Source organism: Protopterus annectens, chromosome 17.part0 (assembly GCF_019279795.1).
Source record: "Protopterus annectens isolate FY-2018-M chromosome 17.part0, PAN1.0, whole genome shotgun sequence".
NCBI classification, from domain to species: Eukaryota; Metazoa; Chordata; order Ceratodontiformes; family Protopteridae; genus Protopterus; species Protopterus annectens.
The window spans coordinates 302,224,720-302,251,728 of record NC_056751.1 but is presented as its reverse complement, the minus strand read 5'-3'; the positions used below and the strand labels follow the sequence as shown (position 1 = coordinate 302,251,728).

Here is a 27,009-nt window from a genome sequence, read left to right as displayed (position 1 = left end):
TGATAAAGATTTTATACAGTTCAAAAATAATTTTAGAAAACAATGGTATTAATGTGGGAATTTCATTACACTGAAAAATTGATAAAGGAATGAATGATCTTGTGCACATAACATAATATTCTGTAAAAAAAATCAATCTTGTGAATCTAGGATTTTATTCTGAAATGAATTAATGAAATGAATGATTATATTGTCTTTGACTATACACCATCAAAATGGTTAAACCAGTAAGGAATATTACTATTTTGGCAGTTATTACATTTCTATTTACAGGCTTCCCCCCAAAAAACTTTTGTTATCCTAAATGGAAGTAAACATTCAAACCAAAGATTTAATTCCATGTTTCCTAAATTGTTTACATTGATTTAAAATAAGATTAATATAATGAGACTGTGTCAATGTTAAATGGTATATTCAATGTAACTACACAGATAAAGCCACAGTGTTTGTTTTATCTCTATATATGGCATTGATTTTCAATTTATGACCGAAAAGTAAAACATGTACAGTTTTTCCAATGTGAATTATAACCAGCATCTAACCAATTCACTATCATCTAAAAATTACTGTTTTGTATAAACTTCTAAATTTGGAAAATTTATACCTCATGGATCTGAACCAAAGAATGCTTAGTAGTAAGTTGCTATTTTTATATTAATTTTATTTCGGAAAGTGTTAAAGCTTGAATTAAATACAGTATTTTTGTAAATGTAAACATTTAAATTAATTATAATCTATCTTTGAAAAAAAATAACATGCTTGTTCCAAGTAGAAGTTATGTTAGATATGACATCCAAAACTTTTTTTTTGTAGACTGTGGCTTTAGTTTCTTCTAAACAAATACTAAAGTATGTTAAAGATATTGATCCATTTCCTAATATACTGCTTTGGGAAATTTGTAAATTTATTTTTTTATTTATAAAAAGAAATTCTGATTTTTTATTGTTAAACTGTAGACTTGAGAGCTTTTCATTATGTTAAGAGTTAATTTCTCTAACGATTCTACAGAGTTGAGTAAAGCCAGCATTATGTCATCTGCAAATAGCAAAATATTAGAGTTTTAGTTAATATCTATTTCTATGCCTTTAATCTTTGTGTTCAAATGAAGCGAAACTCTTAAAATGTCAATGGCTACTGTAAAGAAAATGTGAGATAAGGGACAATGTTGTTTTCTACCTTTCATTAAGGGAATAGGTTTGGAAGAAAATGGTCCTAATTTAACATATGCCTTTTTATTTTTATATAAATACATATTTTAAACAGAAATACAGTGTGAAGGGAAATCAAACAATTATAATACTTTAAATAAGTAGTTGCAGTTTAATGATTCAAAGGCTTTTGCAATATCAAGGCTAATGAAGACAGTGCTTTATTATTTAGGATATCAATAAGAGTTATTCTTTTCATGCTGTAAAATGTTTGCTTTTGTATATTTGTATATGCAGTATATTCATTTATGTTGATATATGCAACAGGTTCTTTTAATTTGGCTGTTAATATGGACATACGAAATTTGTGGTCAAGATCAGCATAATTGAGGGGTTTTGTTCTTGGTAAAGACAGAGTTATTAATGAGCATTTCCACAAAGGTGGAATTTCCTTTTATTTGCATATTTATAAGGATTTTATAAAAAAAAAAGTACAATTTTTTGAGGAAATGAAATTAATCAATTGATATTTTGATTTGGTTTAAGCTCTTTTATTTTGTTAATGATCTCTTTAAAGGAGATTTCAGTAGATTATTTTCACCTGAACTTAAAAAATATTATCTAAAACAGTTTGATCAAAAAATGATGTTATGCATGTTTAAAATATTTTTACTGTTTCTCCAATATTTTAACATATTTTATTATTTTTTTGTATTCTTTATTTCTAAAATATGGTCAGACCTAGATTGTATCTTCACTCTTTTTGATAAATGATGCATATACATTGGACATATAGCGTATGAGGCTATTTTTAAATCTATTGCCAAGGCTGTTTTGTGAGATAAAAGTTCAGAATATTTCTTATTCGGTTGCTTCCGTATTGCTTCTTATAGTTTAATCTCCTTTTCTAAGTTTAGATTTAGCTTCTTGTAATTTGTTTTGAATGCCAAAACCTTATCCCATTCTCTTTTCCTTTTATACCATGCTAGAGATTTACCATAAATATAAGCCTTAAATAAGTCTTAAATCATAACTTTGCCAGTTTCTTCTGTGTTGTTAACTTGTATGAAGAGTTCAATTTCTAACAGTAACCATGATTTAAAGTAATTTAGTTTACAAATGTAAACAGGAATTCCATTATTGGTAGTTTATTTAAAATCCATTTCAAAATTTAAGATAAGGGCATTATGATCTGATATAGGACACAGCATTACATTAAAATATAATATTTTGGAATATGTGAAATTAAGATTTCATCAATACTGGTTTGGGTACCACAAGTGTAAAAGTAATGTGCAAAGTCTAAAGATTTACTGTCTCCATATTAAATGGATCTTTTAATCTAAAGGTGTCTATCCATGTTTTAACAGTCTTTGCTGTAGCACTTACTCTCAGTTTCCTGGGAGCACTAGAATCTTAATCTTTTAATAAACAGTTTCCACCTGTTATTAAATTACCTTTAGCTTTATTAATTATAATATCCAAGTATTTTTGTCCAACTTTACCCCCATCCTCAGGAACTAGTATAAATGTATAATACCCACTGCCTATTATTATATCTTATAACTACAACAAATAAAACTCCATCCTGGTCAATAAATGTATAAATAATCTGAAGAATTAATACATTTCTAGAGAGTCATAACTCCTCTTTTTTTAATGTAGATTGAGTTAAGATTGCATACTGACTTGGTTTCCAATATTTTTGTCTGTTTAACATGAGTTTCTTGCAGAAATACAATTTGTGCCTTATTTGTTTCAGATATTTTCACAAGATTATTTTTAAGTTATTTAATCCATTAATGTTTAATGCTAGTAATGTTAATTCGATAACAGGGAAATAGTAGAATCCATTAATAAACTGGTATTAAATATATAAGCAAATAAATAAAATAATATACCTCTTATACCTCTTTTATTGATGTAGTAGAGTATTTCAGGCATGCAAAAAAATTTACAATAAAATTCCTAATCTAGAAGTTGAACCCTGCTAGACTATTCCACTGAGATCAAGCAATACCTAAAGATAATGACAGATCAGCTAATGTAAAAGGGTCTCAGAGCTCTGCAGTAACTATTCAGGTCTATATCAAAAGAGCACATGCTTAAAATAGCAAATGCTCTTCTGTCAAACTTAAAAACATGCAAACGCACAGATCAGCAATTTTTTTCCCCAGAGAAAAAATTCACTAATCAAAAAAAAAAAAAATAATAACAAAATGTACAAAAAATATAGGGATAAAGAAAAAAATGCATTGTTTCTTTGTTATTAACTACTTACACAACATAAATCATTCCTTTTTGCATAAAATACAATTTTTAAACAATTGAAACATAATTTCAATTTATCTCAAGTCATATCTGGGTTAGTACAGTTTTATTATTATATGTATAATTATAACAGTAAAAACTTGTCAAATTTTCAAAGAAGGTAGACAGTAAAGTACAGAACACATTTTCCTAAGCTAGTAACTATAACAACATTTATTATTTTTAATAAAAAAATAAATAAAACAAATTAATAGCATTATTTATTTCTTTAAACTGTAGAAAATGTTGGCTAGTTAATTATATGTAATATGTCTTATACATTCTCTAATGAAACTGGAATATATTTTCAAACTATTTTTTCAGTGTGCTGAACAGATGTTCTGGTCATTTACCATGTAATTAAAATATCATTATATAATATCACCCTCTTCTCTCTTGGGATCTAATCACAATAAATCTTCTTTGACATTCCTTCTCTCTAACTACATCTTGTACAACCATGAAAATTGTCTAAATTACATTATACATTTACATTTCTACAGTTCCCATCATCTTTATAACAAATCTCTCTTTACATCTCCATTCTGCCTCTGTATCTCACTACATATTGGTGACTTGGTGACTATGAAATGTTCTTGTACAGGTTCTCTTCAGTGATCCAAAATAATAACTGCTTATGTATTAGGCTTTTTATAATTTACTTGAAGCTTTAATTATATATATATATAAATATAAATATATATATATATATATATATATATATATATATATATATATATATCATAAAATAACATAAATAACTGAATGAATAAAAACAGTAAAAATGAGAAACCATGAAAGGAAAGAGAAGACCAATCACTAATAATATTTTTATATTCATGTGTATAACTCAAAAGTTATAGTTTTTGCAGTACTGTAAGCAATATTTGTGTTTACTTTTAACTTTTTTTTTCTCAGAAAGTGTATATATAGTCCATAAGCACAACATTTTGTTTTACAAGGGTGTTTCTGGCAGTTTTGGCTAAAAATCTGTAGGATGCTTTCCCTCCTAACATCTGGCCAAACTGTTTACTCCAAGGAACTCTTAATGATAGGAGATGTCCAGTCCATACCTTCAGTAATAGGAATAATAAATTTTTTTTAATGAAAGAAGTTACTTCTACTATATTCTTAAACGTCTTGATGGCATTCGCTGGAAAGACTACTTGAACTTTGATATTATTTTGTTTGAGCAATTTCACTAATGGACAGAATATTTTCTCAGTTCAACGGTTTTGGCTGAGTAGTCATTGTCAAATCTTGTGTTGTGACCACTTTTAAATGCAGCTTTGCCAAAAACACCTTTAATACAGGTTCTTTGTCTAGGAAAGAAAGAAAATTATTACTACTAACCTTGGTGGTGACAAGGAGTTAGTAAGCACTGGCTTACCTATTGCATGATGAGCTCTTTCAATACCATAAAAGAAAAAAAACTTCCCGAAGATTCAAAAAAGTTGGTATCCAAGAGGAAAAAATATTATATCATATCATTCTGTATTTTCTAGCAAGCCAAAAGTTTTAATGTTACATCCTCCTTCTCTGTTCTCTAGATCATCCAGTTTGCTTTGAAGTCAAGTATTTTATTTTAGAACAAAGTCGAGTTATAGTTTTTCTTTAAGTCTTTCTTCAACATCTGTTAAAACAGTCTCAGTGTCTGTAATCTGTCATTGCTGGTTCATTTCTTTTAAGGTATCCATTTGTTTAAGGCTGTTTTCTTTTAAATTTTCCAGGTTTTCTTGAAAGGAATCTGTTTTTAAGAAATGTTCCTAGATAGCGGATATTACTTGTTCTGAATCCTTTTGTGTGTGTGTGTGTTTGTGTGTGTGTGTGTGTGTGTGTGTGTGCGCATGTGTATACACAGAGTATGAATGAGAGTAGTCTGAACTGCTCATCTTCACAAGCTGCTGTAAGTCTCCAGATTATTTTGATAGGAAGACGTTAAGATAACTCCACCAGGTTTTGAAGCGCGATTGCCAAAATATTAGTACATTAACTGGTAAAGTAATTTAAATTCTAAAATAAAATATTCCTGGAAAAAAAAGAATGAAAACTGCAGATTTTGAAGTGTTATTACCAAAATATTAGTACATTAACTGCAGAGCTCTGAAAAGGTGCTGCACTTACTTTACCATCTAGGCTCTACCCCCCCCCCCATGCTACATTGTCTCTGTGATGTATTCTGCGACTGTAACAGCCTTATTTTCAACTGCACTGTTTTCCATTTCTTTTACCAAGGATGTTAATCCAATAATGCCACAAAACTTTTAATTCTGGTCTTACTGGTGATTTACTCTTTTCTGATTTGCCATGTTATCTACCTGTTATGCAACTATAGTTCACCTCTTGTCAAACTTGTTCAACTGAAATTTTTAGAAAGTAAACTTTCAAATGGACAAGTAAAACAGTACAAAAAGAGCATTTAACCTTTAAATCTTACCTATATTTCACGTAATCAGTCAACCAGAAAATTTCTCAGATGGAGAAAGAAAAGAAACCAGAGTAACCGGAGAAAACTCACAGAAAACAGACAAAAAACTCCATAAAGGCAGCAACTTTACTGAACTGAGTTTCCTTAAATGGAATCATGTAAACTCCACCAAAAAACAGCTTCTAGAAAGAGATTGCATATAATGCTTTATTTACTTTGTTGTGAAGAGCTGAATATAGACTTGTGTGTATGTGTTCGTATTTCTCTTACTTTATATATATATATATATATATATATATATATATACATATATATATATATATATATACACACACACACACACACACACACACACACACACACACACACACACAGAGGGATACATACACACGAGCACGTACATATACTCTGTGTAAATGTGTGTTATATAATTATACATGATTATGTAAGAAATCTCTAAAGTTCAATCTACTGGACCTCAAAATATTTATACAAACAAAAGAAGACTGACAGCACAGAACAATCAATACTCATTAACACTGAATTACAAAATACCTAAATTCTATCCAACTAAAAATACAGTACATCATATAGCCCAACTACAAAACCAAGATCATGCCCCCCCCCCCCCCGGCACCACCTTACTTGTGTGCTAACCATACCACTCAAACTCTTAGTGCAAGAAATCTTCACCAAACCTAAAATAATGAGGAGAAAAGGATCCAAAAATATGGACATATTTTAAATATTGCTCTAATAAAGTTAGAAAAGCACTAAAATTACATAATTTGTGTCGGCATGTGTTTTCTGAAAGATATAAGTTTGAAATTCAAATGTGTTCCATTATTTAGTAGCTCTAATCATCAGTAATTTACCAGAAAAACAATAGTTTTATGAGGAACAGACCCAAATATGAGGCAAAAAATGGACATCCTGTGAAAATCTGGACAATTGAAAGGTATGGTGCTAACTCTAATCCTACACATTACATTACTAAAAAAACTGCTTCCATATCAGTACCACTGCACAAGACAAAAGGGTACAAAATACACACAATATCAAACATACAAAACAGTCCGCTTACCTAACTCCTACCCTAACCAGCGAACACTCCAACTCCTATAACCTTTTCAAACATTTGTTTTCCTATAATCTTCTACTTAGAAAAACACTGTAATAATTAGCATTCAGTCAAATGTGCTTTTGATATTTTGAGCTGTCACCATACGAGTCTATTACTTTTTATCTAAGAAACTTTTCATTTAATCATAAAATATGTAAAAAATGTAATCTAAAAACACTTAACCTAAAATATACTTAGTCAAATCACATTAGATCTAAAACTTCATATACAGCAAATACTTTGCGATTTTTTATTTTTTTTGCAGGGGATCAAAGCATCTCACACACACCCTTACTGAAATATACTAACTCCACAGTCATGCAACTGCAGAGAAAAAAGAAAGTTCCTCACATATGTTAACACTGATCCAGTGTAACAGTATCTATCAGCAAGGCACAAATACCTTTTAAAACTAATTTCCATTTGGGAGAAGCACCAACATCCTGGAAGAAAGCGGTGGTGGCTGTAATACCTAAAGAGGGTAAGGACCCATCAGATTCAGCTACATACAGGTCCATTTCAATCCAAAACCATGATTATAAAGTGTTTATGTCTATAATGGCTAAAATAATGGCAATGGTGATGCCAAAATTGATAGATATGGATCAATGTGGCTTTGTGGAGGGGTAGCAAACATTTGACAACATTAACAGAACACTGATGATTCAGAGAGAAGCAGAATGTAAGAAAATATCATTGTTGTTGCTATGTCTAGATGCAGAAAAAAACATTTGACAGAGTAAGCTGGGAGTTTATGAGCAGGGCAATGGAAGAGTTTGCATTCACTGATAAAATTATAATTTTGATTAGGAGGATACATGAGGGATCGGAGGTGACAATTAAAGTGGGTGAATTCCTCTCTGATAATTTCTGTTTGCGTAGAGGAACCAGGCAGGGATGTCCTCTTTCCCCTTTGTCATTTGCATTACATTTACAACCACTGGCAAAGAAAATAAGGGACTCAGAAATACAACAATATAACTGATACGGTTGTCAAGAAAATCTGGCTGTATTTGCAGATGATATTATTTTATACCTGATAAAACCAGAAAAGGACACTTCAGTGTTGTGGAACATTTTGAGACTGTTTCAAGTCTTTTCAGGATACAAAATTAATGAAGCTAAAACAGAGGCAATAGCTGTGAACTATGTACCTACATACAAATTAGTTCAGCAATATCCATATTTATGGAGACATGATCAAATTAATTACTTAGGAGTATGGATTGAAAAGGATTCTGGTGTGGCAGCTAAAGATATGTGGTAAGAGGCTAAACAAAAGCTAATACAAAAACTGAGAAATTAGAAGCTGTTTTATGGATATGAATAGCAAGAATACAATCAGTTAAAATGTTTTTCCTCCCTTTAGCTTTATACACAGGTCAGGCATATTTTATCAACCAGAGGAGAAGTTGTGAACAGCAATTAATTAAAATCTGAAAGATTTTACCCAGGAGGGGAAGATGGTAAGAGTCAAGTGGGATAAGCTGATTCTTCCAACAGAACAAGGCAGTTTGGGATCGTCTGATTTGAAGGGGTATTTCACAGCTGCAAAGTTAAGGCTTCTATACATAGCACAAGCAGAAATCTATAATTCAAAGCAGAAAATGATGATGACAAAACAGGGGGAAGCTCAACAAACAAGGAGAGACTGGGATTTTGGATGCAGATCCTTAAGGAGAATAACAATAATCATGCAGAATATTATATTCATAAAGTAGCAAAAAGTATTCTAAGAACTAAGCTAACACGGGAATGGAGAAAGGAGATACTGCTGAAATTAGGGATACAGACAATTTGCAAGAAGGGGCTGGAATTTACTGAAGAAAACTGGCAAAAGAACCAAGGTATTGGGAGCAGATAGAGAGGGTTAGGTAATAGAATGGGAACAGGCCAAGAATTTATTTGGACTGCAGGGTAGAGACTGTCTTCCCTAACAACGACTGATATCACAGTATAGGCAAAGAAAAAGAAATAGGGGTTCCTAAGTGAAACAACAACAATGGTACAGTTTTTAGCAGAATCTAGAACAGAAGCTGCTGTTAAAAAAAGGAATAATTAGTAGAGCATATAAAATACTGCAGACAGCTATAAGAATCAATCAGAGGAGGTGATTGGGAAGAGAGACTGGATAAGCAATTTACAATGAAACAATGGGGGATATATGTATGTCTCCCAAATATCCACAGTCTGAAAGATTTAGTATCTTTGCTTGGAAGCTTTTACATAGGTATTTTTATACCCCAAGTAGACTCCAAAGAATTCTTCCTCAGGAAGATAGCAAATGGAGGTGTAATGGTCAAGAAAGCACTAACTGGGGGACATATTTTTTGGGAGTATAATGAGTTGGCAGACTTTAAATAACTCCTTGCAGATTGCTCTGTCAGAGATCCTGGGTGAGAAAATTGGTATGACTAAGGAAATGATTTTTGAGCTATGATTCAGAATTGGAATTGCGTAGGCACAGTAAGGCCTTGCGGAGTCTAATTATGGTAGCTGCCAAAAAAGCAATTACTAGGAAATGGAAAGCAAAGTCTAAACTAACTGTACTAGAAGTAGTGAATATAGTATCAGAGACAAAACACCTGGAAATGGGATCTTTAGAAAAGTGTAGGAGTAAATTACATGGGAAAAAATGGGAATAGTGAGAACAACACATGCAGACGAGGAATAGGGTTTAATAGAAGGCCAGATTTGAATGAGCTATGTAGTGTTTGGCTGACTGTGACTGGATAGATAAGTGATGTATAATGTTTGCAATTAAAATTATATCAATATGATTTGCTTTCATTTACATAAATGTATGCCTGCCTATTTCATAAGTGACAATTTAATACAGATGTTTCTTGTTTAATAAAAATAACACTAACTTGCATTGTAATTCCTATGATCCAAAACCATGCCCTTGCACACTTTTCTATCCAACGTGATTCAGTCATTTGTGTTTTCATTGAAATGCATTTTAGATTAACTGTGACATTTTTTTATTAATGAAATGTCACATACCTATATATATATATATATATATATATATAAAACACACATATATATATACATACACATATGTATGTATGTTTGCATGTATATGTATACGGATATATGTGTGTGTGTGCACGTGTGTATATATGTATATATATATATATATATATATATATATATATATATATACTGCTAGAACTTCAGCAAAGGATAGGAGAATGGAATGCAAATCTGAAGGCACAGGGGATGAAACTAAGCACATACAAGGTGGTGGTAATGGCAGCAAACTGGGGAGATCAGAATCGAGAACAGAGATAAAAAGGAAAGATAGTGGAACAGGCAAACAGCTTCAAGTATCTGGGAGGGGTGGTTGAGGAGAAGGGTAGTCTGAATGAAGAGGTCAAAGCTAGAATCAGAGGGGCTGCAGCCAACTGGCATAGAGTATCAGGTCTAGCCTATGACAGAAGAATGTCAAAGAAGATGAAAAGTACTACTCTATGGTACAGAAATCTGGGCAGTAAAGGCAGAACAGTTGAAGAAGCTAGAGGTGATGTAATGAAGTGCCTGAGAAAGGTGGTAGGATGCACACTGTGGGACAGACGAAGAAATGAGGACATAAGAGCAGAAGCCAAAGTAGTTTCAATTGCAGAAAAGATCAAAGAGAACAGATTACGATGGTTTGCGCACATGTAGAAAAGCAGAAGACGATCTGGTGAGGAAGATTTGGGGCAGACAGGAAGAAGGTAAGAGGAAGCAAAGACATCCAGCAAAGAGGTGGATGGATTGTGTGAAAGAAGATCTGCGACAGTCAGGCATGAATGTTGAAGAAGGCAGGGGTGTGGCACTGAATCGAGAGAGTTGGTGACAGTTAATACGATACCCCGACCCCATGTAGAAAAATGGGGCTGAAGATTGATATATATATATATATATAAATATATGTGTGTGTGTGTGTGTGTGTGTGTGTGTGTGTGTGTGTATATGTGTGCGCGCGCACACACACAAAACACCAATGAGAAAAGACAAAGGGAACTACACTTTTATATTTATTTCCTCAGTCAAGTGGGCTGTTTCTCAGACTCTTTTTTTTTTCATCTGTGATCAAGAGTCATGTGGTGGTTATACACACTTTGACCAAAATCTGTATTTCCCAAAAGCTTCTAACTCTTACAGCAGTTTTAGCTTTAGTTCAGGAAGCTTACTGATGTACCATGCTCCCATGCATGCATATATTCATCAACAGAGATGCACGCACACACACACACACACACACACACACACACACACACACACACACACACAAAGGATTTTATGCTTCACATAGTGGTAACAACAGGACATAGAGATAAACGACAACTGTATGGGAAGCTGTTGAGTTGTGGAAAGACGACTTCCACACAAGTTGGGTGGGTTGTATCTAGGAACCTAAGCAAAAAAATCAAAACAAGTCAGGAAGGCAGCAGTTGCTAAAGGAAATGGATCTGGCGAGGGGAAGAATCTAGCAAAACCATAAATAAGTACTATTGCTGTAAGAATAACATTCATGATGTCTAACAGATTCTGACAAACAACCCAGTGCCTACAAGTTGGGGGGGGGGGGTTCATTGCTCAGGTTGCTTTCAACAAAGGTAGAGATAATCTCATTAGTCAAGGTCAGCATAAAAGGACAAGTAACACTTTGAGGAACACCAGAAACAAGTGGAACAGACAATGCCAGAAGCAACTGCTATGGATTGGCTCACTTTCTATTGATGAGGGCAAGGTGAAAACTAACCAGTACCACTGCTGATAGCACCATATACTACTGGAATGCCCTGGTTAACAAATCTGTTTCAGTGTTGTGGGAATCAGAAACACAGTAGCTCTGGATGAACAAACTGGGGTGATGCCCCCTTTTTTTCACAAAGCTGGATAAAATGAAGGTGTTCTAATTATAGTAGGATCATGCTTCTCAGCCTTCTTGGGAAATAGGAGTGATCAAAAGGTGAAACGGAAAAAAATAACATAGCAGGTCCGAAAAGCACTCCACAAGCAAGTCATACGTAAAAATGGAAAAGATGCACCATACATGGAATATTTTTTATCATAGGTTTAGGGAGCAAGTTTCATTATGAGATATTTTGTACCATTGATTTAGGCAGAAAGTTTCATGATGAGACATTTTGCACCAGAGGTTTACGGAGTGAGTTTCAAGATAAGACATTTAGTAACAGAGGTTTAGGGAACAAGTTTCATGATGAGATATTTAGTAGCAGAGGTTTAGGGAGCGAATTTCATAATGAGATAGTAACAGAGGTTTAGGGAGCAGGTTTCAGGATGAGATATTTAGTAACAGAAGTTTAAGAATGAGTTTCATGACAAGTGGCAAAAAAAACAAGACTTGTGAAATGAGTTTCCTAATCCTAAAGGCCAAGATAATTCATGTAGTAAACAACCAAGGCTCCTAAGAATTAATGTACTCGTTTTTAATAGGTTAACATGTTTTTTTTTTTTACTGTAATGTTCTCACTCTACATATACAAACTTTATTAACTAAGTTTCTGAAAGTATGGCTTTAGCTAATTGACAAAGATGCCTTTGTGTTTTTTTTTTTTTTTTTTTTTTAGTAGAAGTGTCTTATAGTTTTCTGCTTCATTTTGAAGGTACTTTTTAACTAGCATCGGTTAATGTCAGTTGTTGTTGTTTTTACAGTTGTTATGCTTTAGTACTACAGTGAGGATTTTGTTTAGATTGGTTAGTATTATATTTTAGTTGGTTTAGGAACTTGGCATCAGTTTTCCACTTGACCAGATGCAGCCACTGTTTTACCCTTGTTTTACCCTTTATTTAGTTACTTTCATTACAATACAAATCAATATCATTTCTAGGGGGATGGTTTAAGTGTATTGCTACAGGGGCCGTTTCAGTTAATTTTGTGAATGATTTTCTTTCAAAGTAACCATATATTTGGGTACGGTAGATTATTTTATGTAGACTACATTGTTTTGGAATTTTGAGTATATGTTTATGATTTTGTCATGCAGGGTATTACTCAGTAAAAACTCCAGGAAAATGTTTCATACATCTTGGAGGTTACTGGAATTTTAGTAGGGTTTATTACAGGTAAGTGATGTAAACAAACTTTTGTTGAAACTACTTAAGTGTAAATAAACAAAATATCTAAACAGTGTACTAGAAACATGTTTTATCACAGTCATTATCTGCAATCTTCTATTAGAATAAGAACAGCTAACCCAGCATTACTAAGGTCTAAGAATGTATTTAAGTATTTACGGTTGCAGCAACAATACTTGCCATAACCACACTTACTGAAATAATTTACCTATACTGCAATCACAGTGCTGTTAAAAATCTACAAAATAACTTTTTAATTTTATATCTATGTAGATATATATATATATATATATATATATATATATATATACACACACACACACACACACACATTTACATATATATATATATATATATATATATATATATATATATATATATATATATATATATATATACACACACACACACACACACTGTTTAAGGTGGCACAGCACTGTGGTACAGTAGGTAGCACTATTGCTTCACAGCAAGAGGTTCTCCAGTTTGATTCTTGGCTGGGGTGTCTTCTGTGTGAAGACTGCATGCCCTCTACTTGTGTATGGGGGGGTGTCCTCAGAGTAGCCGAATTTCTGTTAGGCTGACTGGCATCTCCACATCTCTCCAGGGGTGTGTGTGAGATGTACAAGACTGGCCAAGGCAATCTATTTTCATTCCCTACTTGCCTATTACACTCTCTAGATACAGGAGGCAGTCACTAAGGAAGTCAGATGTGACTCATGAGAATGGATGGATGCAAGATTGTAATATTTATGTTTCGGTAATCTGCATAAAAATTATAAAAATATTTATCAAACATTAACAACTTATAAACAAGATACAGAGTATTTTTAGCATAAAAAAATCTGTTCTCCATAAAAGTAATATACAAGTATTATACACGATTACAAATCATGTTGTCTCACAAGTGAATCATTCAGGCATGATAGCATGATAAACTATTCATATAACAATAAGAGGAAGCAAAAAAAATCAGTCTTCTGAAGTTTAAAATGGGTGCTGAAATGGAAAACAACAGTAAATGCTACTACACTAAAAGAGGACAATAAATGACTGCATAATACCACTGTTCAAAAGTAAATCTAATAACCTGAGCTTGCAAGTTTGTCAGTTACTCACAAAAACATGCATGGGAAATGTTATCATATTTTATATTTCCACTTTTAATGAAAAATGCAGGGCATATATATAAGAATACAATTTATTTTGCAGAACACAAAACGAACACTGAATGACTTTATATTGCTTATATTAACTATCACACAAGTGGCTTATTTGATAACAGCTTTGCCCCCTAGTGTCTCCATTAGCCAGTACCCAAATAAGGTAAGATAATAAGAGCATAGTTTGCAATTTACTGTAAATCTGAGCCCCAGGCAGTATAGTTATCCGTTAGGAATGCTAACCTCGTGACTATTTTGTCAGTGCAAAAAACTAGACGCACTGTTCTCCTCATCTACCCTCCCCCACCCAGGTGTACAAAGGTATTCTTACAAGAATTTACTGACTTTCTTATCAGTTCTATGTTGTCTGACTTCAACAGCTAGCTGTAATTGAGCCACTGGCATTTGCTCCAGATTAGTTCAGAATTTTGAAGAAAGTCTGGTTTATTATGGCAGGTGCCTCTACAACCTACTGAAAGGGCATACCTTGGACTTTTAAATCTATCTTGGGGAAGCAACCTCTAACTTGGTGGTGAAAGCAATATCATCTGCAGCAGATGGTCACTTTGCCCTACAGCTTCCTGTTCTAAAGCTCCCTGAAATAATTCATTGACCAGTTAGTCTTTAACTATAGCAGAGCCTACAGTTCTGGATCAAACTGTTCCACTACATCCTGAACGAGTTATGGAATGTCTTTGTGCAGCGTCATATGAAGTACCAATGACAGTGGTCAAGCCTTTGGAATTACAGACTTTAACTGGTTGAATACTCTCACTCATTTCAGGTCTGGCTGGATATCACCAGCAGTAAGGCACAATTTCTGCTGGAGAAAACTGCAGTATTGGCTAAGTGGTCAGCTATGCTTTCTGCGTATTTAACAGATTGTGTATCCAGACCTCTCACTCTACCCAAAGAGCTTTATACTCACTCTAGTGTGAGCCAACGCAAGAATTAATGTACATCTGCAGTGAAAACTAGTGAGAAGTTATAGGCAGTTTTAGACACAGGACACACGTGCAATACAGGTTTTGCACATTGTTTGATTAGCAGAATTGAAGAGCGATATATGCTAATGGCTATGTAAACAATACCAAATTAAACTAAACAGACTGTCTGATTAAAAAAATGTATGCATCACTTATGATACATGCAGAATACAAGAGAATTCAAAAATAGACAGCAAATGTGTATGTTGTCTACCATGATAAGCAATGTGGAACAGACTATAAAATTCTATACGTTATGTACGTTTTGTGCAGAACAGATTTCTGAATGAGAATGAAAACGTATGTGTGTGTGTATGACAATACGCGATGGGGAAAAAAAGACTATAATATACCTGGGCAGGTTCACTGGAATCTGCTCCACGCTGTTAAAATCTGGACACTTCATGACACAATCTATTTTGTCCCACAATTTTTTTTATGCAAAACTTTTTAAATTTCAGCTTCCATCTTACTGTTATTAAAATGACTTAAAGAAAGTATATTCATGCTGCTTTTATTTCCTGTCTTCAGTAAGGAACATCCCAAAATGAAGGCAACAATTTTTCACCACCCAAATGTTAATTTATTTTACTTGTAAAAGCCTGTGATAAATATGGTTTTGATCAATTGTGGGTCAAGTGACATGATGGGTACAATGTATCCAAATGGGATTTATTTCCTGAAATCCTGTTGACAAGGCTCCTAGTATGGTCCCAAGTATGGATACTGTCTGTACAGAGCTAAATCAATCCATGCATGCCTACACACATTTATTGCAGCAAGCTTGCATGCATATAAAATATATTTGTCTTTAGAAACATAAATATACACACACTCATTTAGGAACAGACACACTGTGAACTTTATACAGTATGCTTATATAATTCATAGGCAAATACACACACATTTCCATGTGCTTGTAAATATATGCGTCTAACAGACAGATGCATAAAAGAGACAAAGGTGTACACAGAGGCATCGACACCATTTAACTATCACCAGCATCACTGCACTGTGGGTACCAGAAGATAGCCCCAGTTGCAGCAACCTGCAACAGCAAATCTAATTTTACAGTAAAAACAACACATCTAAGGCAGCTGAAACAGTTAAGTTCAAAGCTGGTACAAACTGGAGTTGTAAATTGGAACATATACCTGACACTGCTGGAGAGTGAGTTCAGGGACAACTTTCTTCACACAGGAGAGTAAAAGTGTTAATAATACAGCAGCAGAAACAGATCAGTTTACGGAATAGCACTTCATTTTGGCATTTATGTATATATTGTGTCAATAATATGGCTTGTGGGGAAAAAAAGAAAAAAAATACTAATTGAAAACAAAGGTACAGGCATATACAACTTCAAGTATCACAATGCTGGGAGTTATGCCAGCTGTTTTTTAATCAGAACGTATGCTTAATGTTGTGGTATGCTAACAGATTCTACACAGAATGTTAACACCATTAGTAGATAATTCTTGAAAAAGTGTTACAAAAAAAAGCAGAATATGTTCCAGAACCTTAGGTCAGATTTAAAAATGACTTGCTCCAACATTAGCCTCTTTTTCCTAAATTACAACAACATTAGAAGACTGTATTTATTTTATTATTCAGTTTGGTAACTGGGATAGAGCACGGATCCAAATGGACCCATTTCTGTCTCAGCCCAGACAAATATAAATTACAGCAGACAAGCAAGTTAGCAAGTAGTATTAGGAATACAAATAACGGATTAACATTAAAACAAGGGCATTAGCTAGAGGAGGTTACTGTACGGTGCAGTACCCTGGAGGCGTATTTACAGGCTACTGTTGATCAGTGGGTTAGCAAGACATGATTCCATTTGCTATGTTTACAGCAGCAGCCTAGAAGCTGGGACTTCGCTTATGTCAAGATCCTTGCTGCTACTGTCTGTCCACTGAGTAGAGATTTATCAAGAAACAGCCAAGCATGACGCATGATTAATCTACCCCGCAGCAAACAAGCATGATATTACCCTATCTGGCAAAGATAACACTTTAGTCATATCCAAGCAAGGAGATATGCCACATATCTAGGGGACACCTATGTGCATGCGTGAGTTGTGAAACAACACTAGTCCCAACATAAGCTGCATCATCTAGTACAAATAAAAGAATAAGGAGCCCATTACCTATACAGTTGTATTTTCAGTACCACAGCCTCACAGACCACTGTCAGAACTTTAAGGATTCTGTATAGTGGTTTGAGCAACAATGGGCTAAATACAGCTACTTCTTTATTTATTTTCACAATCTTCCCTTCAGAGTTATCCAGGCCCAGTACTGAGTTTCACTGAAAACTGCAGTCACAGCTTTCAAGAGAACACCTATACAGCATTCTATTGCCTTTCTTCAATTACGGAAGGGTGAATGCAAGCATAAGACATGTTTTATGAATTGTCTCATTAGTTCTTAATTTTGCCTACCACTTTCTGATATGTGTGTTACATACAGTCAAAAAACAGAAATATGTAAAATAAATGTACTGTATTTGCAACCAGTTTCAGTGAAAAGCTTCACCATTTTTAACATTAATATGACAAAGTATGTTGGAAACTTTTTATTAGTGGAGAAATTATTGTGGTTGGATGCAAATTTGGATTTTAAATATTCACTCCCTCCATGTCAGAGATTTCTCTTATTACCCTAACAGCCGCATTTAAATATTTTATTAAATTCTTAATTTGGACAAACTCCACAATCACCTTATGAATTTATGCAACTCTAGCAACATTTACAAATATCACAAAAGAAAAATGTAATCTTTGTCTCAAAAACAATTATGTGAGCTATATTTTCCAGTAGCCTAATGGTTTTATATGGTTTCTGTCTTGGAACCACAATGTTTGCATGGCTGGAAGCCTAAAACTGATTTCTACTCAAAGACAAGGTGCTGAGTCACTATTGAAACTGTACCTCAATTATTTCTTTACAGACAAACACTTAGCTAAAAAGCAGCACATTCATAAAGTGAACATCAAACATGCAGTAGCCATTCAAACTCACATTAGCTTGTGCTCATTCAATGTGCAAAGGATGAAATGTGTTTGTAACTCCAGGGTGAGTGGGAGGTTATGGACTGTTATAGTGAAGGTTCATAAAAGAAAAAAAAACAGCTTTCTAAGAAAGGAAACAATAAAACACAGAGGTCAAGACACATGACTGTACACATGTATCTTTGAGTTCAATCCATAGAAACATGCCTTGAAAGAGAAGCCAGATAATTTCACTTTGGGACCAGCGGTCTGTATCAGGCACTTCAAGTTGCACAGCAAGAATATCAGGCACTTCAAGTTGCACAGCAAGAAAATCAGAGAGTAAATAAAGATTTTTTTCTTTCAGAATTAATGACTTCAAGAGTAAACAACTGAAACAAAATGTATTCATATAACTTAGAATTTGACATCCATATTGTATAGCAAATGTAAAGACCTGGAAATGGAGCTTCATAAACAAGATACATTTGTATCTCTTAAACAAGATACATTTGTATCTGACATCTCTCAGCTGAATAGTATCCAAAACATGTATTAACATACAGCAGGTTAAGAATGTGGTTTGCATCAGTCTTTCAGCAGCGTGGCAGACATTGCTACTGTGCAACTAATTAATTAATATGTGATTTCTTTTTAAACGACAAATATAAAACAAATGCTGACAGGAATGGTACTGTAACTATTGAATGGCACCATGAATAATTGCAAGATACCAGTAAGCCTAGCTAATACAGAAACAATCAAGTAAAGCTTTGCATGACGGACAGCCATTACATAATTTGCAGAACTTGATCAACACAACAATAAATAAACTGTACTTAGTTGAAGTATAAGGTCATCAAATTAAACATACATCTTCACCATTCACCCTTCATGGAAAGTTATAATGAATTGCAGTCCCAAATACCACAAAGATGTGCACACACCCACCCTCACGTTACACTTCCAGTGTATTTGGCCCATCACTTTATGTAACAGTATGCCAGTCCATTTACAATTCCCCTACAGTTCCACCTGCCACTGTATCTATTGCACATGATGACAGTTATCAGGACACACCTACTTACCACCTTCTACACCTCTGCCTGACTCGGATGCTGCAGGATCCTTTTTTCCAGACACAAACACTCCCTCTACAATTTATGTTTCCTGGGTTTCTGGATTTTTGCCAATTGAGCTTTTATCATTTGTTATAATCATGCTAGTCTCCCTGGGTAACATCACCCAGCAATGTGTGATTAAGGCAGTCACTTAAGGGTTTGCTAGCACATAACATATACACATGTAGATCATGCACACTCACTTAGCGTTTGTTATGTAGATCATGCACACTCACTTAGCGTTTGTTATGTAGATCATGCACACTCACTTAGCGTTTGTTATGTAGATCATGCACACTCACTTAGCGTTTATGTAGATCATGCACACTCACTTAGCGTTTGTTATGTAGATCATGCACACTCACTTAGTGTTTGTTATGTAGATCATGCACACTCACTTAGTGTTTGTTATGTAGATCATGCACACTCACATAGCGTTTATGCAGATCATGCACACTCACTTAGCATTTGTTATGTAGATCATGCACACTCACTTAGCGTTTGTTATGTAGATCATGCACACTCATTTAGCGTTTGTTATGTAGGTCATGCACACTCACTTAGCGTTTGTTATGCAGGTCATGCACACTCACTTAGCGTTTGTTATGCAGATCATGCACACTCACTTAGCGTTTGTTATGCAGATCATGCATACTCACTTAGCATTTGTTATGCAGATCATGCACACTCACTTAGCATTTGTTATGCAGATCATGCACACTCAGCGTTTTTTATGTAGATCATGCACACTCAGCGTTTGTTATGTAGATCATGCACACTCAGCGTTTGTTATGTAGACCATGCACACTCACTTAGCGTTTGTTATGTAGATCATGCACACTCACTTAGCGTTTGTTATGTAGATCATGCACACTCACTTAGCGTTTGTTATGCAGATCATGCACACTCACTTAGCGTTTATTATGTATATCACGCACACTCACTTAGCGTTTATGTAGATCATGCACACTCAGTGTTTGTTATGTAGATCATGCACACTCACTTAGCGTTTGTTATGTAGATCATGCACACTCACTTAGCGTTTGTTATGTAGATCATGCACACTCATTTAGCGTTTGTTATGTAGGTCATGCACACTCACTTAGCGTTTGTTATGCAGGTCATGCACACTCACTTAGCGTTTGTTATGCAGATCATGCACACTCACTTAGCGTTTGTTATGCAGATCATGCATACTCATTTGGCGTTTGTTATGTAGATCATGCACACTCACTTAGCGTTTGTTATGCAGATCATGCACACTCACTTAGCGTTTATGTAGATCATGCACACTCACTTAGCGTTTGTTATGTAGATCATGCACACTCACTTAGCATTTATGTAGATCATGCACACTTACTTAGCGTTTGTTATGTAGATCATGCACACTCACTTAGCGTTTGTTATGTAGATCATGCACACTCACTTAGCGTTTGTTATGTAGATCATGCACACTCACTTAGCGTTTGTTACTTATGTCCATGCAAACAAAGAGCATTTTCATGCTGCTGCTGCTGCTTTCATTTACTTCCTAATACAACTTGTTTACAGTCATGTTTTTTTTTTCAGTTTACTGCCCTTGCAGTTCTCTTACCATTTATAAATTCAGAGTCAAGCCTGTGAATGCTTCCCTCAAACCACTGCACTCCACTCAGTTAATAAATAAATTTATTTTTTCAAGGACAGTTTAATTTGTGGAATAGTTGGTCATACTTACTTCACTAAAACCTGAAGATTAGGACTGAGTTTATATACTATGTCACTTTGTAATCAGCTTACTACATTTACAATTTTAGGCAAAATACATAAATAAACACACACACACTCAAACACGACTACCATAGCAAGCAGGTATTTTACTTTTCCAGCAATATAAAACATCAGCCATTGGCAGACAGCAACAAGTTAACTATAATTTACTATTCACAATGTAAGTCAATATTTTCTGGAATTTATTTATATGTATTTGGGGGTGGAGCAGAAGTTCAGAGTCAGCATGAACATAAAACAAGAGAAAAATAGTAAGCATTAACTGATTGTTGAGTAACATAATACAGTAAAGCAGCAACTATACATACAATCTTTTGAAAAAAATATATAAACAAGCAAGGCTACATACAATACTACAAACATATACACACACAACAGGTATAAAATGTAAGCAAGAACACAGCATTGCTTAAATACACTGAAAAAGAGGGACCAATTTAATTATATATAAATAGTATAAGATACAAACACATACAGAGAAATATTTATTTATTACAAATATAAATAGACAAATGCATGTACATATGAACCCATACACGGATAAGATTATACATACAATACTCAATGCAAGTCTTTAATGCAAAGTCTTACCTCAGTACTGTGTAATAATCAAGAAAGCAACTACATCACTGTATAATAAATGTTAAAGTAAGTTTAATTTATGTGCAATATTAGAATTATCTATCAAAAACTTTATGGTATATAGCAAGGAGTTATATATGTATTGATGTCTTGTTGTATTAAGTCTATATGATATCTGCACATTTGGGTCCTGAGATATGGAATTTCATTCAGTTTTTGCACTTTTGTGATTCTGAATGACAATAAAAAATTTACTTTAACTTTGACTTTACAATGAATGCATGCACACCAATATGTGAAGTTTGATTCAATGTCCAATTTGCAGTATTCCACATGACCAAAAAATAACTGAAAACTCAAGTTATTGAATGCTCATTTAGTCCAATGTTAATAGACCGAAACACCATATAGTAAAAAAACAAGCAGGAGAAAATGTTTCAAGAGTTTTTTCTCCCCAAGGTCAAACCCCCACTTTATTTAAGTATACTAACTCTATGGTGACTGACACACACACACACACACAAAGAATCACTGCCAGCATACAAAGAGAAACAGCAACAGCAGTGATCATGTACAGGCAACACCAATTACTAGGTACAACTGCTTCATATTTTTCAACATATTTCGACTTGCATTTTAGAAGTATGTGCAACAGTGCTACATTTAAATAAATGAACCATTTGTATCAACCTAACAGCATTCAAGTGAATGCCTTTGTTTTATACATACATATACACACACGTAGTATAAATAAACATGTAGATATTACACTTCACATTAAAATGAGACCTGTGACTAAACTCAAAACAGCCGATACCCTACTCAGCTTGAATTATTACATGATATTGCACATTGTAATCACATTCAGAAGCAAGCTTTGTCTCAGGTGACTTTTTCCAGTTAAAAAAGTTTCACCTTTCCTTCTCCTTTTTGTAATTTCCACATTAACAGACTGTATACAAAATGTTCTGTAACCTGACTGATGTGTGAGTACAGTCAGTTGTCAAATGTTCTGTAACTGACTGATGTGTGAGTACAGTCAGTTGTCTTTTGGATCATGGATTCTCACAGATACTTCTGTCTCTTGGAATTGTCACAGACATAAATCAGCTACAAGCACTACTTCCATTATTTATTGGCTTGTATTACAATTATATTTATTATGGCATGTACTGAGATTGCAGCTTTTTTTCTCCCATATACACCTCTCAAGTTAATGACAGTCATTTAAATGTGCTTTATGTGCCAGCACTGAAGTGTATATTTTTATGCATTATTTCCTAATGTATCCTTATAGGTTAACCTCATGCATGCACAAAATAAATTGAAAACCAAACTTCTCTTTCATTCTATGCACCTGAACATTAGTACCATAAACCTTAGACCCACCCCTAAAATATAAAATAAAGAACAAGAACCTTACTACACGACCCTATACCCGTACACACTAAATGAACAAATGCAGGACTCCAGGTTATTCACTACAATATGCAATAATACAATTTAAACAGTACATTTATAAACAAACTCTGGAGACAGGTGTGTAAGCAATTTCTGTTAAAAAATGCTGCTGCTAATGTCAACACAGTACAAAATGTTTAAAGCAGTGGTACCACCGTTAGCTAGAAAAAAATGGTATTTAGCTATCATCAAAACCCTTCTGTGGAATGATTGTATTTGCAAGGGTTAGTTTTTGCCTGCATTATTATTACGATGGGAAAGGGTTAAGGAGATGCCAACATATTACAATGAAGCAGGTGTCACACATTAGCTGATACCAGCATTTCTCTAACATACAAAATCATAGTCTGTCAATGACACGTCTTAAAATGATTGCCTGAGCAGTGCTGGGAAGCCCGTCAAAAGAGCTATAGTATAGTAAACATAAAGCAGTTCTACGATATACAACTTTCCTGAATTTATTTATTTATAGGGTATTGTTAAGGGACGCAACAGGCAGATGAGACTCTTTCTGTTACCTCCTTCATTCAGATGTATTATGTAACAAGCTTTACAACCAATAATAAGCAGTCTGGATGCGCTTAGAATATTACTTTCTATTGTAATACTATGTAGTGATGTCCATTCCAAACTATGCCTGGCCCTTTTGTTGTATCTCTGAAACACAAAAAGGGGGGAGGTGCGACCCAAAGCGCCCTGCAACATTTTGTGACAATAAACTAGCAAGCGATCACAGAGAATATGTACTTCGGCTCAGAAATTAACCCACACTCCGCGAAGCCTGCTCGGAATATTTACATCAACTGCATTTACACTTTCTAAATAACCTACCTAAATGAAATGTAGTTATTAACTCTGAAGGTGGCCACTGGCTGTCAGTTAATTTCATAATTCAAGGCACCATGTACAGAAAGCATTCCGGTGCCAAACTGCAGTCTCCATCACTCCTACTTTCTACCGCTCACTGCCCCAGGTCTCTACTGATGCCTGCCCTCTGATCCTAACCAGTGGTCATCGGCTATGGCATTGCAACATCCCAACTTTTTACTAGCAATACTCTCCTCTTCCTAAAGTCATGCATGTGGAAATATTCCATCAGACAGCTACCACCAAGTCACAAAAAACACAGAAGAATGTAAATTACAATATAGCAATACTAGTCCACGTACGTTACTTTACGTACCTGTCAAAAAGCACCGCAGTCCTCCACAACTTTTTAAGAGATGTACCCACTGCACAATGTTTTAAATGCAATATACAAAGGATGGAGCTTGCTTTTCACTACACCTTTGCTAATTTTGTAAAAAATGACCCCTCCCCTAATTCAACCGCCTAGGCCTCAATGATCAAGATCTCGTACAATTTTATTCCACTGCTGAAATGTGACACATAAGGTGCATGCCATAAAATAGTTTTCCCTGTCAAACAGCTGCTTTATTTTCCAAAACCAATACTTTCTGCCCATTACATACACTGTAACACACGCGAAATCAAGTGGAACCGATGGACTGCTCTCTGCAAAACAGCACGATCCCAATCATAAATGTTGAGTTTGATTTCAAACTGTAGTACTTTGCATCAAGACCCCGAGCTTCCGTTGCTGGCTTATATAATGAACCCTGGCCTGCACAGTCGTGCTCCTCTGCCTGAAGGTTTTAACCCTGAACCTTATAGTGCACTTTTGAGTAAATAGCAGCAGGTAGAAAAGCATGCACATCTCTGCACCCCAACACATACCCATACAAACACACACAAAAACACACTTACAAGATATAAATCAGCATAAAAGGCAATGCAAACGATCCCTTTAAGCAAGCATGACTGCCATTTAAAATCCGATTCTTTAAATGAAAACGTACATAATATGCCTATTTATGTTTGCATAAATATTGTGTTTGCAAAGTGTTTTTTTTTTTTTTTTTTTTGCCAGACAGCAACAGTCTCGCGTCTACTTGACTGTGCTACAGCATCTGTAACCCACGGCTTTGTGTTTTGTTTTGTGTTTTTCCTCTCTTTTTTCAAAGATCAGGCATGATTACCTTTTTTCTGGATGAGCTGTGTCCCAGGGATGCCCTCACTGTTGTTAGACAAGCTGGTCCATGGAGAATGCAAGCTGCTCCGGGAGGTTGAGGTCTGTGCAAGCAGGGCAGAACCTTCGACCCTGTGGGACCCCCGGCTGGCTGGAGTGTTAATGAAAGACAGACAGAGAATGAGAGCAGCCTCGATCTGAGCGTGTGCAAGAGAGAGAGAGGGGGGACGGGGAGGGATAGAATGAGTGAAGAGAAAGAGAGAGAGAGAGCAGTGCAGTGCAGTGAAGAGAGCTACCACTGGGGTCAGGGATCGGAGCACTGACAAAGAGCGACACGCAAAAAAAACACACTTGGCTGCTTTCTTGTACGGCAACTTGCTGCAGCACTATCCCATGCACCTTGTGGCAACAGAACAACTAACGCATACAGGGAAAGCAATGCTGTGTTTTTTTTTATCGGAATAAGTCTTTCCAAAGATCACCTACTCCCTCACCCTGCCTTTCAAGCAAGGAAACCTAGCAGCCGAGAAGAGAACATGCGCTGTGACTTGGGGGTCAGGGAGCACATCAAGTCGGAAGTAACGTCTCTGTGTTAATGGTTACGGCGCACGAGGAGACGCGATGGGAAATGGTTTGACACAGGAGTGTAGGGTCAAGGCATAGACGTTGGAGTGCAAATAAAACGTGTAAACATTGCCACTGCCTGGGGTCGTTAACAGGGGGAAACCAAGGGTCGACACGAAGCATCATTTTCAGACTTAATGTTTGCGGTTTGTCTTAGAATTTATAGAGTTAGTGTCAAGCACGCTGCCCTGTTTATTTTTGCTTTTTTTTTTTTACTTTCAGACTTAATTTTTATGTATTTATTTCCCGAGGCATTGTTTAGCTTCACAAGGGTAGTTTGATGTTGCTTTGTTTCAGATGAACTCCTTCCTGAGCTCACTTACAACTTTGTCCAGTCTGGGTTTCCCAGGAAGTGCACTGCGGCTGTTTATCACACATTTTGAAACCATACAGAAATATGTGAATACACCAGTTGACATTTCATTTATATGTGTTCCTATGGTTTGATCTTAGCGCAATAGCATATGTCTCAACCTGCTACGAGGCTAATGTGAAACAGACTATAGCAATGTGTGACAAACAGTCAAAATGTGGAACACCTAATTTTCGTACTGCGCGAAAAGCATACCTTGATGATGGCCATAGCCTTTCAATCTAAATATACCATATGTAAGTATTTAATAATACACGCACTCTCTTGCAGGCACATATATTTACATATACACACAAAGCTGTAGAAGCCAAAAGACAGTGGCTCACTCATAAAGAAAAATTCAAACACGTGCATGCGCGCGCACACACACACACACACACACACACACACACAGTACCAAAGTAAATAACTGCAATACCAGCAGTTAAAAGGATTTCTTTTAACTGTTGGTATTTTCAGTTATTTACTTTGGTACTGTTTTGCTTCTATTTTATTTTTTCTCCCTCTCTTTAAACACAATTTGTCACAACCACTTTTAGTGAGAGGGAAAAGCATAGAAGTTTATTTTTTCTTCTGAGAGCTCCCTTCTATATTTGCCCTACATGGTCAGATGTTTCCTCCTTCATATATATATATATATATATATATATATATATATATTTTTTTAACTGCCTATATCCCATAATACCTCTCAACTATCTAGATTTTCACAGAATGTCCAGATTTTGCCTCATATTTTTGGTCTTTTTCTCATAAAATTTGTGGCTTTCTGAATTTTTGTGGCATATCAGTGAGGATTGAATTCA

The 27,009-nt window shown here is 34.9% G+C and overlaps 1 protein-coding gene across 1 annotated transcript in view; it reads right to left on the bottom strand.

The window, feature by feature from the left end:
- The window catches only part of MPPED2 (metallophosphoesterase domain containing 2), a 1,431,207-nt gene extending 1,405,461 nt beyond the window's left edge, over positions 1-25,746 (bottom strand). The window contains exon 1 of the mRNA XM_044059323.1: positions 25,217-25,746. The gene's annotated coding sequence lies outside the window, so the exon portion shown is untranslated. The remainder of the gene's footprint in view (positions 1-25,216) is intronic.
- Positions 25,747-27,009: the final 1,263 nt, after the last annotated feature.